The sequence below is a fragment of the Hippoglossus hippoglossus genome, chromosome 15, assembly GCF_009819705.1.
Source record: "Hippoglossus hippoglossus isolate fHipHip1 chromosome 15, fHipHip1.pri, whole genome shotgun sequence".
Taxonomy (NCBI): domain Eukaryota; kingdom Metazoa; phylum Chordata; class Actinopteri; order Pleuronectiformes; family Pleuronectidae; genus Hippoglossus; species Hippoglossus hippoglossus.
Window position 1 is genome coordinate 5,206,442 of NC_047165.1, and position 13,403 is coordinate 5,219,844.

Sequence of the window (13,403 nt, forward strand, 5' to 3'; positions counted from 1 at the left end):
ATAAATCCAAAATATGAAATGCCGTTTAAAATGTGTCATTGTCCTGAACTAGACTTATGCAAGAGAAATTTGACCTAAGCACCTTATGTCATCAAGAGATCGTACGTTTTGTCTCTTTCACGTAGGTGAGGAAGCCGACTTTTAAAATCAAACACTTGAGATAAAGTGTTAATCTTTATTGTGATCTCCACTGTCCTTGAGAACAAACGTATTTTAAAGACTCATTTATGCTGCGTTCACGTACGTTAGGAGATACGACGCTTTCAAACGCTGTAACCGTCACTGTTCACGTGCTTCCACGGGTCTGTTGCATTGAAATGGTAATAGCCACTAGAGGGCACTGCGAATTTGTCGATGGCCACATGACAAATGTGGTTTCTTACCAACTTGTAAAGTTCCGTCACTGTCGAAATTTCTCACTCACGTTATCCTCTTGCATGAACTATTGGCTACACTTCCCCCCCCCCCACGATTCCCGCCGGTACTGCTGTTTTGACTGTTTCGTTCATATTTGGAAAGTTTCCGCAGAGTTCAGACAGAAGCCTCCGTCCGTTTTCCGTGTCAAACGTTGAGCATAAATGAGCCTTAAATGTCCAGTGATGCAAGTGTGAAAGTGACCAAAGAGATTTATGTAAAACTACCGGGGGGGGGGGTTTGGGCTGTTGTTGATGGTACCAGTGAAATATTCTGTTGTTTTGATCTGTATCAGTTAATCACAAAATCACGTCAGCCGCAGTTTGACTGGAATAAAAATGGAAATGCAATTTGTTTTATGTTTGGCGAGATCAACCGGCGTCACTGAAACGTCCTTTAAAGCAATTTGACCGAGATCTGAATAAGGAGATTTTTCAGGAATCCCACTTAATGCATTTAAAAGCTTTACTCCTCAGTCGGACTTAATCCGATTCAAACGAAAGTGTCGGTTGTTATTTGTGTTACGTGTGTTGAATTAATGCGTCCAAAACAAATTTGTATCGCTCCCTGTGAGGTCATCCAGACCAGCAGCAAATCACAGCAGCAGCGGACGTTTGTTGTAAAACATTCAATAACCAAAGTCCATGAGTCATCTTGGATGTTTGCACAATTCTGTCAACACCAATTCATAACAGATTAAATGTGATCTGACTTTCATCGTTTCTTAAACTCTCATTAAACATCCCCTGAGATCTGTAATCACATGTTTTAATGGTTAAATCAGCTGCTCAGCTTCGAAGCTTCATTTTCATTTCATTCATCAAACTTCCTGCAATGCATCAAGTGAAGATATAGCTGATTATTTTCTGTGGATGAAGTTCACAGCAGGAGCTTCTTTTGTACAGATGCAGAAATCCTTCACACTGATCCACCTCTGATGTTACTGCCCCTAGAAAAATAGTGTTGAGGTCAGAAATCATGACGTTGCCATTCTTAAACGATGGATTAGACACAAAGCATAACCCCAGAATCTGATTGGCAATAACAAACATCATTTGTTAGTGGAAAAGCAGTCCATCAATCGTCTAGAGGTGCACAACGATCACAAATGGCCACTACAATCCACAAAGAGACGCTAAACGTCCACAAAGAGATTCAGACCGAGGATGATGACGAGTCGAGGAAACACAAAGAGATGAGAAATGACCATGAACACTGGTTCTTTGTGTCCTGATCCTGTTAATATGGAGCGGCGGCGTATTTTATCGTGTCTGTGTCCTTGAACCTGTCATCTCATAATCTGTCCATGGCTGTCAACTGGTTTTAGGAGTATCTTATATTTATAATATTTCATATTAGTAAATTTAGAGATTTTTATCTGGAATTGATTTTAAAACATTGAAAAAAGACACCCCCCCCCCCCCCCCCCCCCAATCATTCACTTCCCATTCATAGAAGCTGCCATTGCGGGTAGAGCCAGTTCTATTGGTTGCCAACAAAAAAGTTATACTGTTAAAAGTGTTAAACTTAAACTAAACTTCTTGTGTCCTTACTCTTTATTGTGTGGAAATGCAAACGTCTCACTCTCGTCTTCCTGTGGAACAAATATTAACCCCCCCCCCCCCCAGCTGTGACGCTGACTGCTGCATGTTCGTGATATTGTGCCATGTGAAACCTAAGACCTCATTTTTGAAGTACTGTATTACAGCCGGAGAGCGAGAGGAGAGCATGGCAGGGAGGAAACCGAAAGATGAATTGCTGTCTTTTGAAACTGATATGGAAACCTGCTGATGTGCTGATTCACCGTCTAACTTTAGTATTCGTTACAGGACAGAAACAGTCACAGTGTGAAGTTCATGGTTTTACTGCTGGAGCCGCTTTGACAAGTCGTGCTGCGGATTCCTGTTTGTTCTGAGCTTTTCAGGATCAGTGGAACAGGAGAATCCTTCCGAGGAGAGTCAGCTTTTGTATTTAATGTTTTTCACTCGGGGGCTACATTGAAGGACGGCCTGTTTTATTCACGTGTTTCGCGTAAACAGAAGTTCGCAGAAGCTGGTTTTTGTTCACAACGTCTAAAAATTTCAGAAAGCTCACAGAGATAAAAGTGACAAAGATCTTGGCTGATCTGCTTCGCTCGGATGAACAGCCCCAGTCTGTATTGTTTCGATTTCTTCTTCTTTCTTTTTGGTATTTTCTGACAGACCAGGCACGGGAAGAGCATTGTTTCCTGCTGCCGGTTTAAAACAACAATGCATTTGTCCTTTGCATATAGAACTGGGAAGGGAGATCCGATCACCCACTGGTGAACGGATCCCCCCCCCCCGTGATGCCTGGTGATGTCTCATATGAACCGGGCCTGTGGTGTGTCGTGCTTCTGCTATGCTGTACAGAAATGCATCTGCTAGAGCTCGTGTGTACAGATATAACAAACTCAATGACTCCAAATGACCCAGTACAAATGTAGCAATTTGTTTTTTTTGGGGGGGGGGGGGGGGGGGGGTTTCTGTACTGTTATTGTACACTGAACATATTTGTAATTATGTTTTAATTTCTTTTAAATGCTGTAAATAAAGCCTTTTCATCTTTTTACATGAAAGTGCATGAGTGCTTTATTATTTAGTTCAGTCACTGAGGCAAGTGAATTACAATTTTGAGGCATTGTGCTTAACTTGATGTTATTTATCTTCAATATTTTCACTGTTGCATCTTTACAAATTAAGATTTCTGTGACAAAACACATATTCAATGTATAGAATACATATATATTTGAAATAAAAACAAATGTAATGGTAGCTTTCTCTAGTTGTACCTCTCTCAGCTACATACAGCTACATAAAATGTCGTGGACTTCTTAAAACCCCAGAGAACTGACTTTTAAATCGTATATTTTCTGCATAACATTAAATATTCATGACCTCCCTCTTTGTGTTTCCACACAGAGCTGCAACAGAAGCATAGTGAGAATTTTACACTGACAAGGAGGAATAATTACTTCAGTGTAGTATTCATGTATTGTGAATATTGTTATAAGACTATTAATATTGTGTCCTAATCCTTTTATATCTCAGACAGAGGGTCGTATCAGCCTCACAATATGTCGGATGCATGTTAATGTGTATTTAAAGACATTTAAATTCGTGGGAAAAAAATTGGTTGGGAAAAAAAATTTAAAATAAAAAAAAATATAAAAAATTGTCTAATCAACCAAAAATTTCGCGACCCCCTCCGCCCCCCCCTGCAGTACCTCCGCGGACCACCTAGGGGTAGCGGACCCCCCTGTTGAAGACCTCTGCACTAAACCACAAAACTGCACGTCCTCAGTTTTCTTTCTGAGAATTTCCTCTTAAACAAGTTATGTTTACAAACCGTAACTAATTAGACATTTCTCTGCTCGATCCATCACCAGCCTCTTAAGCTCATCTCAGGTCATTGGACTTTGTTGCCATTAAAGTTAATTTAGGTGAAATGAGGACACCGTTTTTTTCCTACACTTGTCTGAACTGTCTGAAGCTGACTCGCTTGTTATTTTCTTTCCCTTGTCCTCTTATGGTGTGTGTGTGTGTGTGTGTGTGTTTGTGTGTGCGTGCGTGTGTGTGTGCGCGTGCTCATCTGCAGGACATGGAAAGTACGGTGCCTTCCACAGCTTGGCACAAACACATGCTCAGATGATTATATGTCTTCCACGCATGCACACACACACATTCATACAACTCATTAACACACAGACACACATAAAAGGCCTCCTGCATGCACACATTCTGACACACGTGTGCATGAGTCAGAGCAGCGGTCCGGCCGGGTGGATTCCTCCATCTGCAGAGAAAGAGAAGTAACTGTTTAACCCTTTGTGGTTTTAAGGTGAGAGGGCAAACGACTATTTCTACTTCATGCAGCAGGTTGGCTTGTGTTGAATTAGATTACGTACAAATATTTTATAAATGTCTCAAGGAGAAAAATATTTAGAGGAAAAAACACAAGACTATACATGTTTTTGGACAAATACATTAATGAGCACTTATATTATACATTTTAGTTTGTCATAAATATTTTATTTATGTTTATATGGTGATTATAAAAGCTTAATTGTGCTAATGGGGTTGGGATCATCTGGACTGTCTGAACAAGCCTCCACACAAACATCCACCAACTCTCACTTTGCAAGATAATTAGCTCCTTTGGTTATAGCTCATTAAACTGACCTGTTTTTACTTCAGTGCCACAGCTTCCACACCGAGGCAACTTCAAATCTGTGTCTTCATTAACTCAACCTGACGTCCTGTCGTAAAGAGGAACAGGGTCAAAATGTAGCGTAAAGATATTTTTCTGTTTTATTCTTCGACGTTTCACGTTCCTAAATTAAAGTGCACTTAATGAAATGACCGCACTTTGGGGCAATTAACACAAAACAATTTAACGAGGTGCGACAAGACGCTGCTTCACTGACAAAATAACCAGAGGAGTTTGTTTAAGTACAAGAGACACGTGTTAATGCCACTGACAGTAAAACATGGGACGTGGTTACACGCGGTGCACTTTTAAACATGGTCGCACTTTGTGGTTTTCAGTGGTTTGGCTGCAGCGCTCACCTCAGTAAAACACAGCAGGAACCAGGTGTGCACGTACTGTAGTTTCCTCTTAGACTCTCTGTGTGTCTCTCTGGGCTCCGTCTGCTGTGTTTGCTTTGTCAGGGGCCAAGAGGAAAACATATTCAGGATGCTGTGGTCAGAGACCTCCAGTCTATTCTCTTCCTCTATTAACTGTTGTCTTTTGTGTGTGTGTGTTTGAGACTCCCGAGCTGGAAGACATATTACGATGCTTAAGTCAAAAGCACAAGTAATCTATTACAAGTCAAAACCTGCTACTATACGGCTCCTAAAAAGAGGCTACCCCCATGAAGCTACATTTAAATCTATACTAGATCTTTATTTCTATTTGGATCTGCAGCAAATTCCACACAAAAATGATCAGTCTCCTGAATATGTTTGATTTCCTCCTATCAAGACCCCCCCCCCCCCCAAAAAAAAGTTAATGTTAAAGAAAAGTGATTAAAAGAAATCGTGAATCTGTGTAGTAGTTTTTGTGTAATCCTGCTGACAAACAAACAAATAAAGGAATAGACGGGGGGGGGGGGGGGGGACACATAACCTCCTGGGTCGATGTGAATAGGAACCTGCTGACATTCTGCTATGATTTTACAAATTCAATCCCAAACAATCGGAACAGAGAGCTGAAGTAAGACGAGACAAATTTGAGTTATAGCTCTAATGACAAGTCAACATTATGAGCACAGTATGAGTATGAATCCACAACGTGACATAAATTAACTTTCTAGTTCTACACCCATTAAACAATATGAGATGACACAGCTACAGTGTGTAGTCATGCTATATATTTGGCATTGTGGTAAAAAATATGGTAAAAGAGAGAGAGATAAATAAGAGCAGTTGTTAAAACTTTAGGTGAAGAGCAGGGGTTTATTTTAAGGAAGTTGGGCTTTTCCTGTCTTGGGCCTCGTCGACAGAACCTCGGTGTAAATGTGATAAATCCACACATCGTCCTCCTCAACACACACATGCACACACACGCTGTAAAAAAAAAACAAGATGTTGCTTAATGCTTGAGAAATCTGTAGTGAGCTGTTTGTAGGGCAGCCGGTTATTTGCATTTCTCCTGCAGTATTTCATCTGTGGCACATTTCTTTACACGGAAGCTTACATCATGTGACCCTGGTACATTTTATTCACATCCCCTCATTAAAATGTCGAGCACTTCCTATGATACACTATGTCCCTTTGATTAGTGCTGCAGCAAAAAGACAGTTCCTCTTCTTTTTCTTCAAAAGGCCGCGGCTCTCAGGGAGAATTTTCCTCTGTGTGTGTGTGTGTGTGTGTGTGTGTGTCCATGCACGTACAGTGTATGAGCCCGTCTTTATCAAAGCATCTCCATGAGCAGCACCGTGCTGTTGCAGCGCTTTGGCTCAGTGTTACATCAGCCGCACTGAAGCAAGAGACGCAGCTAAAGCCGACGCTCAGCGCTGGACTCACCGAGGCAAATCGAGCCAGAAGCTCCAGAGTCAACTCGACAAATCTGAGCTAAAGAGGAGACAAACCACAACCGAGCCACAGCGAGGGAAACACGACCAACTTAACCAGACCGCTGTGAAGGAGAGCGGTAAAATGTAAGACACAAGCAATTTAACTCAAGTGGCCCAAACGAAGCAGATATGCACAAGAGACCGTGAGAAAAATCACCGCAGCCATGAGTCAATGAGGACGAGACAAAACCTGTCGGAGTTAATGCAAAACACCCAGGAAACCAAAGCAGGCACCAATTTTAAAATACAACACCCAACTTAACCTGTACGGAACAAGGAAGGAACTAAATCCAAACCCTGTTCTTGTCCGTCTTTTCGTTTTGTTACTTGTAATCTCACGTTCTTTTTGTTTGTTTTTACCTGACAAGCAGATGTAAATTAACAAATCCTTGCAAACTTTGCCACCAACGATTGGTGTCTTATACTAATGTTCATTAATCTGTCCCTATCAAATCAACAAATACATTAAGCATAAATGAGCCTTTAAATTTCCAGGCCCTTAAGTCAGAGGATTACTTTGACACACTATGTTATGCTTATTTGTTTCTTGACCCGACTCCCGAGTCAGAAGTTGCAGCTGGAGCTGGAGCGCCCCCTCAAGTCGGAATTTCGACTTGGAAGGTTGGTGCCCTGACTTCGAAATCCAAAATGCCCCCCCCCCCCCCCCCCCCGATACCATAAAGCTGTAGTTTTGACTGTTTATTAGAACTCATTAAATGTGTCTTGCAAATAGTACTGTCTCTGGATGTTTTACTATGTGTGAAATGCTGTTTTTGCTTTTGGGACAATTTGGAAACTAAAGTAATTGCTGTTAAATGTGTGTGTCATAAGAATAGTTAAATCTTTTTTTATTTTCATCTGACCTATAAAAACAAATAACATCTAAGGTTAAACCTGGAATCACATCAACTTCAAGTCAGATTTATTTATATAGCAAATTAAAAGTATAGAAAGCAAAACACATGACAATAATTGCAATGGTCGTTAATAAACTGTTGTTAGTTTATTGAGGAACGGATGAAAAGGTGTCAAACCAACTTTACCCTGACAGAACAATGAGAAAGCACAGGGTCATTGTTGCATATAAATATCACTGCCCACAAAACAGTGGTGTCCATTGTGTCTGAACACTTGTAACTTACAGTAAAAAGGCAACAACCTGAAGTGAGTTATTGGAAATGATAAATTGTGTTTGTGACTGATGCACTTCCTGTGGCGGCTCGCATGCTCAACTTCACTTCCTGTTTACACATCCAACATCCAACAAACCCCTGCTCCTCTTAATAGGAAATGCAGCGTGAGGACTTCACACCGGCCTGAAGCCGGCAGCTGACTCTCAGTGAGATACTGAGGGATTTCATATCAGACACAACTGTGGGATTAAAGTTTTAATACTGTTTTAAAGGGAGAAACTTGTATAAACTCTAATTCCATGAAACCCCCTCGAGAAAAACTGGATAAAAGTGAACATGTACGTATATAAAACTGAGGATGAGACAAGTTTTCACATTTGTTTTATTTCTGTGAGCTTCACATTTACACAAAGCTCTGACAGGAACATCGTGGGCTCTTACGGTGCCTGATGTTGTGTTTCTGAACCTTTTTCTCCCTCCACGTGTTTTTTAAATGACAGAAGAAAGGCGATATGTGTTGATGCTGAAATGACAACACAGGATCCTGTTTCTTCGACAAAGAGGAAATGGGAGGAAGTTCTTACTTTGCAAAAACAGGATTACAATCACACACGGTTTCTGCTGTTGTTACAAATCGCTGGCCGTCCCCGGGTCGTGTTTGTCTGTGTAAACAGGGGTTCAGCCGCAGAGAAGCTGAAATTACAAAGACAGCAGTCGTGATTTCTGTTTGTGGTCTTAATTAACTTGTAATAATTGTTGATATACAGGCGATTGGTGACCCCTGTCCATTTGTTTGTTTGGAAGCAAGATTACACAAAAACAACGGCACAGATTTCCACGGAACTTGGTGGAAGGAGGTCATAAAGTTTCGGTGCAGATCCGCAAATTATTTTCCACTTTCTTTAACATTGAGAAATAGGGCGTTTTTCCACTTTTTTACCGTTTCACCGGGGAATAATTGGCGAATCTTGATGAAAACAATCAGAATTAAAATTCATTTCAAGAACTGATCTCTGAGTTTGCTCTTTCTTGTTGTTGTATGTTTGTTTGCTTTAATACACTTCACCCCCTGCTTCAGTAATGTTCCTTTATTCGAGGATTGGACTGTTGGACTTTTGTTTTATATTTTCTACATTTATAAAACACGGCACGGTGATGCAGCGGTTAGCACTGTCACCTCACAGCCGGACCCAATCCCAATGTCAGCTGGGATTGGCTCCGGCTCCTCCTGCAACCCCCGGATGGATGATGTTCACAAAGCCACTTCTTCTTCTTCTTCCTCTTCTTCTTCTCATCTTCCCTTTCTCACTTCACATTCTGTGCTATTTCTTTTGTCTCAGTTAAAGCGACATGCAAGTGTGACAAAAGCTGTGTGTGTCTGTCGGGGGAAAAGTGTGCACGCTCAGTTTGGAGGAAGTCAAGTCTGTTTACGTTTGACAAAATACACAACTGTGGCTTATAAATGCTTAAAGCTTGTAATTGTAAATCTCAACCAACATTAGACGTGAAACTGAATCTTTGAGCCATGTAGAGAATATTGAGGCAGAGGTTTGGTGCTGTTGCCGTGCCCTCGGGGTTAATGACAGGTTTGTCTCACACAACATATAATCGCTGGGGTTTAATAGAGCAATCACGTCATTCAGTGACTCACAGTGAGATTCAGTGTTACTCTGTCTCGTGATATTCCCCCAAACAACATAAGATCTTATCCCTCTTTGGTTAAAGACAAGTTAAATGACTTGTGTTGGACACTTTTCAAGAGATTGTCTTCAAACCTGTTTTCAAATCAAAATCAAAATCTGAAAATATAGTTTTCATGTAGCTACTACAAATAAATAGAATTTACTTACAGGTGAAGAAAGTCAAGAGCTTCTGTTATTCAAACAGGAAACTGGATGCAGCCCATGTTTTGCCTATAGTTGCCTGTGCCAACACAGGTTGAATACTTTAAGGGCAGAGTCCAACATTTTCAACTCAACAATTTTTAAATTTGGCTACTTTCAGAAACTGAATTTTATATATATGTGCATATATGTAAGTTGCACTGGGTGGACCTGCAGTATTTGTTGTAAAATTCTGGCTACGGTTCTGATCACAGGGCAGAAAAGTGATGTTAGTTTAACTGGAACCAAGTTAAACTACTCAAGTTTAACTATGTAATTCAAAGATTTAGGGGATTTAAATGTCGTTTAATCCTCCATGCTGCATTGACAACTTTGGTATCAGATTACAATGATTAATTTTTACACCACACATTAAATAAACAAATTTAGTCCATAATCTGAATCAAACAATGTGTCCAGGACCATGCACAGCTTTGGCACTGATCCCACCACTGCTGAGCCGAAACCTCTCCAGTGGAAAAGCTGATTCATGAGAGCAAACAAGACCAGATCCAGCTGTGGACCAGATTTTAAAATGAAAATAACCTGAAATTAACCACAAGATATTTGATATGAACAGTGTTTATAGAAACGTTGCATCAGGTTATGGAAAGTGCCTGTGAAAAGTACCCTGTCAGAGCAGCTTCACTGGAGGATAAATAATTGAATGTGGCACTCTGGTGTAGCTGTAACACATGTGAAGATCTTCTGTCACCCCACTTCCTCTTCTTCTGTCATGTGTCTCATCACACGACCTCTGTGAAATGTAATCCGCTGTTTGTCTCACTGTGAGACCGTGAAGCAAGAACACAGACAAACACGTCTAATCTCTGTGAAGCCGCCGAAAGATCTTTTAAACTCCACTTAGGCTAAAAAAAAAAATCAGGTGCTGTTGCAAAAACCCTGCCACAGGTTTCAGAATCAAAAGCTTTTCACATCTTCAAAAACAGAAGTATCAAAGCCGCTCCACCACCTCGGGCAACGAGACGCTACGACAACACTTTTATTTTGCACTGAACTCGGGGGAGAAAGATGCGAGATACACCTGAATGAAGTGAAACGCTAAAAGGCTCGAGCTACATCAATGATAAGATTTTCATTCAGTGTTTTTATTTATCTCAGATGCACAGTTGTGGTCCGAGGGTCTGTGTTGCGAAGCGTTGCGTCTTGCGATTGTCCCGTTTTTTGTGTTTTTGCATCGCGTCGTGTCTCTGCCAGTTGCATTGTGTTGCGCAATTTGGGGCTGTGCTGAAATGAAAAGGCGTAAAAGTGAGCGGTGAATCTACTCAGGGAGAAATAATTGCAGAAGGAAATGTGGCGATCAGTGGAGATGGATATTCCGCAGATTTTTACACATCAAGTTCAGTTTGTTTTCTCACAAGAGACAGAGCAGCTTCTGTCGGTGGAGCTTCTACAGTCCAGTCTGGCTCTGGGAGTGTGGGTGTGAGGGTTTGAGCGATGTGGTCATTCGCCAGGCGGGGACATTCTGATGAAACCCCCACGCGTTGCATTGTGGGTAATGGAGGATGTATTTTGTGACTCTGAATTTCTCAATTCACTGCTTCAAGTTTTAGGAGTGGAAGTGAAGAACTAAATCACCGAATTGCACAAGTTCCACTTTAAATATCTTTTCAGGAAAAATCTCTGTATGCATGTTTTCCTGGTGCACTCATCTGCATCAGTGAGTCAGTCTGAAATGACGACGCGAGGATATGACACACGGCTTCTCTCTGAGGTGCCGCTTATTTATTAATTTAATTCTTGTCTGTTGAGATCAAAAGAAGAAACGTGTGATCACTATTGAGCCACTTTGTCCAAAGAGGGTTGACCGGTGGTTATGTGGGTCAACAGTTAAACACAGGAGGCCACTAAGGAGGCTTCTGGTTCCTGTAGCAGTTGATGCTGGTTTCTTTTAACCATTCAAGGTTGTTCTGTCATAGATGTGACCCAGACCACATCAATCGAGAGACTGTTAATATGACCCATTATTTCAAAGGGTTTAAACACTTTTTCTGCCTTATGTCATAAAAATCTGCCATTTTAAAGCTTTTATTTACAAGGATATTTCCAGGAGAGCTCAGTACAATTCACTAAAATAATGTGTCGTACCAGCCCACTTTATTTTAGTAATTAAGAAAAGGAAAATCTGAAACTATGTATAAGGTAAGTGAACATGTTTGTTAGTTATTGAAAGTTTCCTGGAAAGAACCATGTAGGTTGGGGCTAAGTAGAGAAACTAACTTCTGTTTTTTATTTTAATTAAATCAATCTGATCTTGACTTTTTGATTTCAAGATGAATTTTCTTTTATATGAATTCAAACTGCAGTGAATATCTATAAGCTATTCATTTATCATTTGAAACTTTATTCTTCATTTATATTCACAATGTTTATACATAGGTTGCATATTGGACCCTGACTCACTCATGTAAGATGAGGAAATGGTTTGATGTTTGTGATTTGTAACTATTTCAGACAAACAAACTATTTAAGACAAACATTTTCCTCCTGACGTCTAAGGTATTTTAGTTTTTTTACTACAGGGTCATATCTGTAGCTTGTTGGACAAGTCAGCATAAATTGTTCCACACAAACAGACTGGAAATTAATTTCCAAAAAGAGAAAAAAGGAAGCAAACAGGAAAAGTGTCTAAAAATGTGCCCTCTCAGATACTGTACCTTGATTTCCCAGAAATGGAATCCAAGAAGGTCCAAATGAGGAAGTGGTACTCATGACGCAGGTTGACCACGTTTGTAAGTGACTACATCAGAATTCGTTTCATGACGCACATGCTCTACCAAGGAAAACACACAGGGAACCAGTGCAGCCCGTGTAAATGTGAGTGAAGCTCTTCTGATAAATACATTACAACATCTGTAGAAACACCACAGCAGGGAACTGTGGTTTTTCATTGTCTATTATGAGACACTTGTCATCGTCAGCCACTGTAACGCCCCCTGTGATGCAGCTGTTGAAGCTGAAGCCTGAACCTGAAAGCACGACTATCCTCTAGTGCTGGTCCAGCCTGGACCAGTAACTTCGGACTCCCATTAAGACAAAATGAATGGGCCGCCGCCTCAAAATGGCTTTTCCACATGTCTCACACTCACATGCATCTTCCAAATCTTTTCCATAGAGTCATCCTTGCTGGAATTTTTCTTGGTTTCACTTTCTGTAGCTGGTCGACGACTCTTTTATTGAAGCAGAGGAGTCGACAAGATGACTTTGTCCTGTGAGCTGATTAAAGCCTGGAATCAGTTTTGAGTCAGAAGAAAGAAACACCCGAGTGGAGAGTTTAATAACTGGAAACTCTGCTTGTAATCGTACAGTAATTATCGACCTGACTGGGTTTACTGCTCTTAATGGTTGTGTTAATGGTTGACAAATCATTTGCTGATGCTTTATAGATTTTTTAAAGGCCATTAAGAACTTAAAAGTCAAAAAGTAGGTTGAAAATTAATCACTAAGTCTGCAGTTATAAGACATTAATGAAGGGTTGTTGGTTCCTCGTCATCGTCAGCCACTGTAACGTCCCCTGTGATGCAGCTGTTGAAGTATCTAACCACACATTTTACTTTTACTACAGAGTAAACTATTGATGACTATTCAGCTGAAAAACGTTCAGCTGAATAGTCATCAGGGTGAATCAGGGTGAAGCCTGGAGACGTTCGTCATCATGTTATGAATTTATCATGATCCTCATCAGAGTGCATGTTGTTGTAGTTGAGTAAGTTCAGTATTTAGAGCAGCAAAGGGCCGGGCTGCAACTGAACCTGCTGCCGCTGCAGGAAGGCTCAAGCCTCTCAATATGGGGTCGCCATTAATTCACCATTAGGCAAAACTGTATTAAAAACCAGTCAGAATATGTGTTTTCTGCTT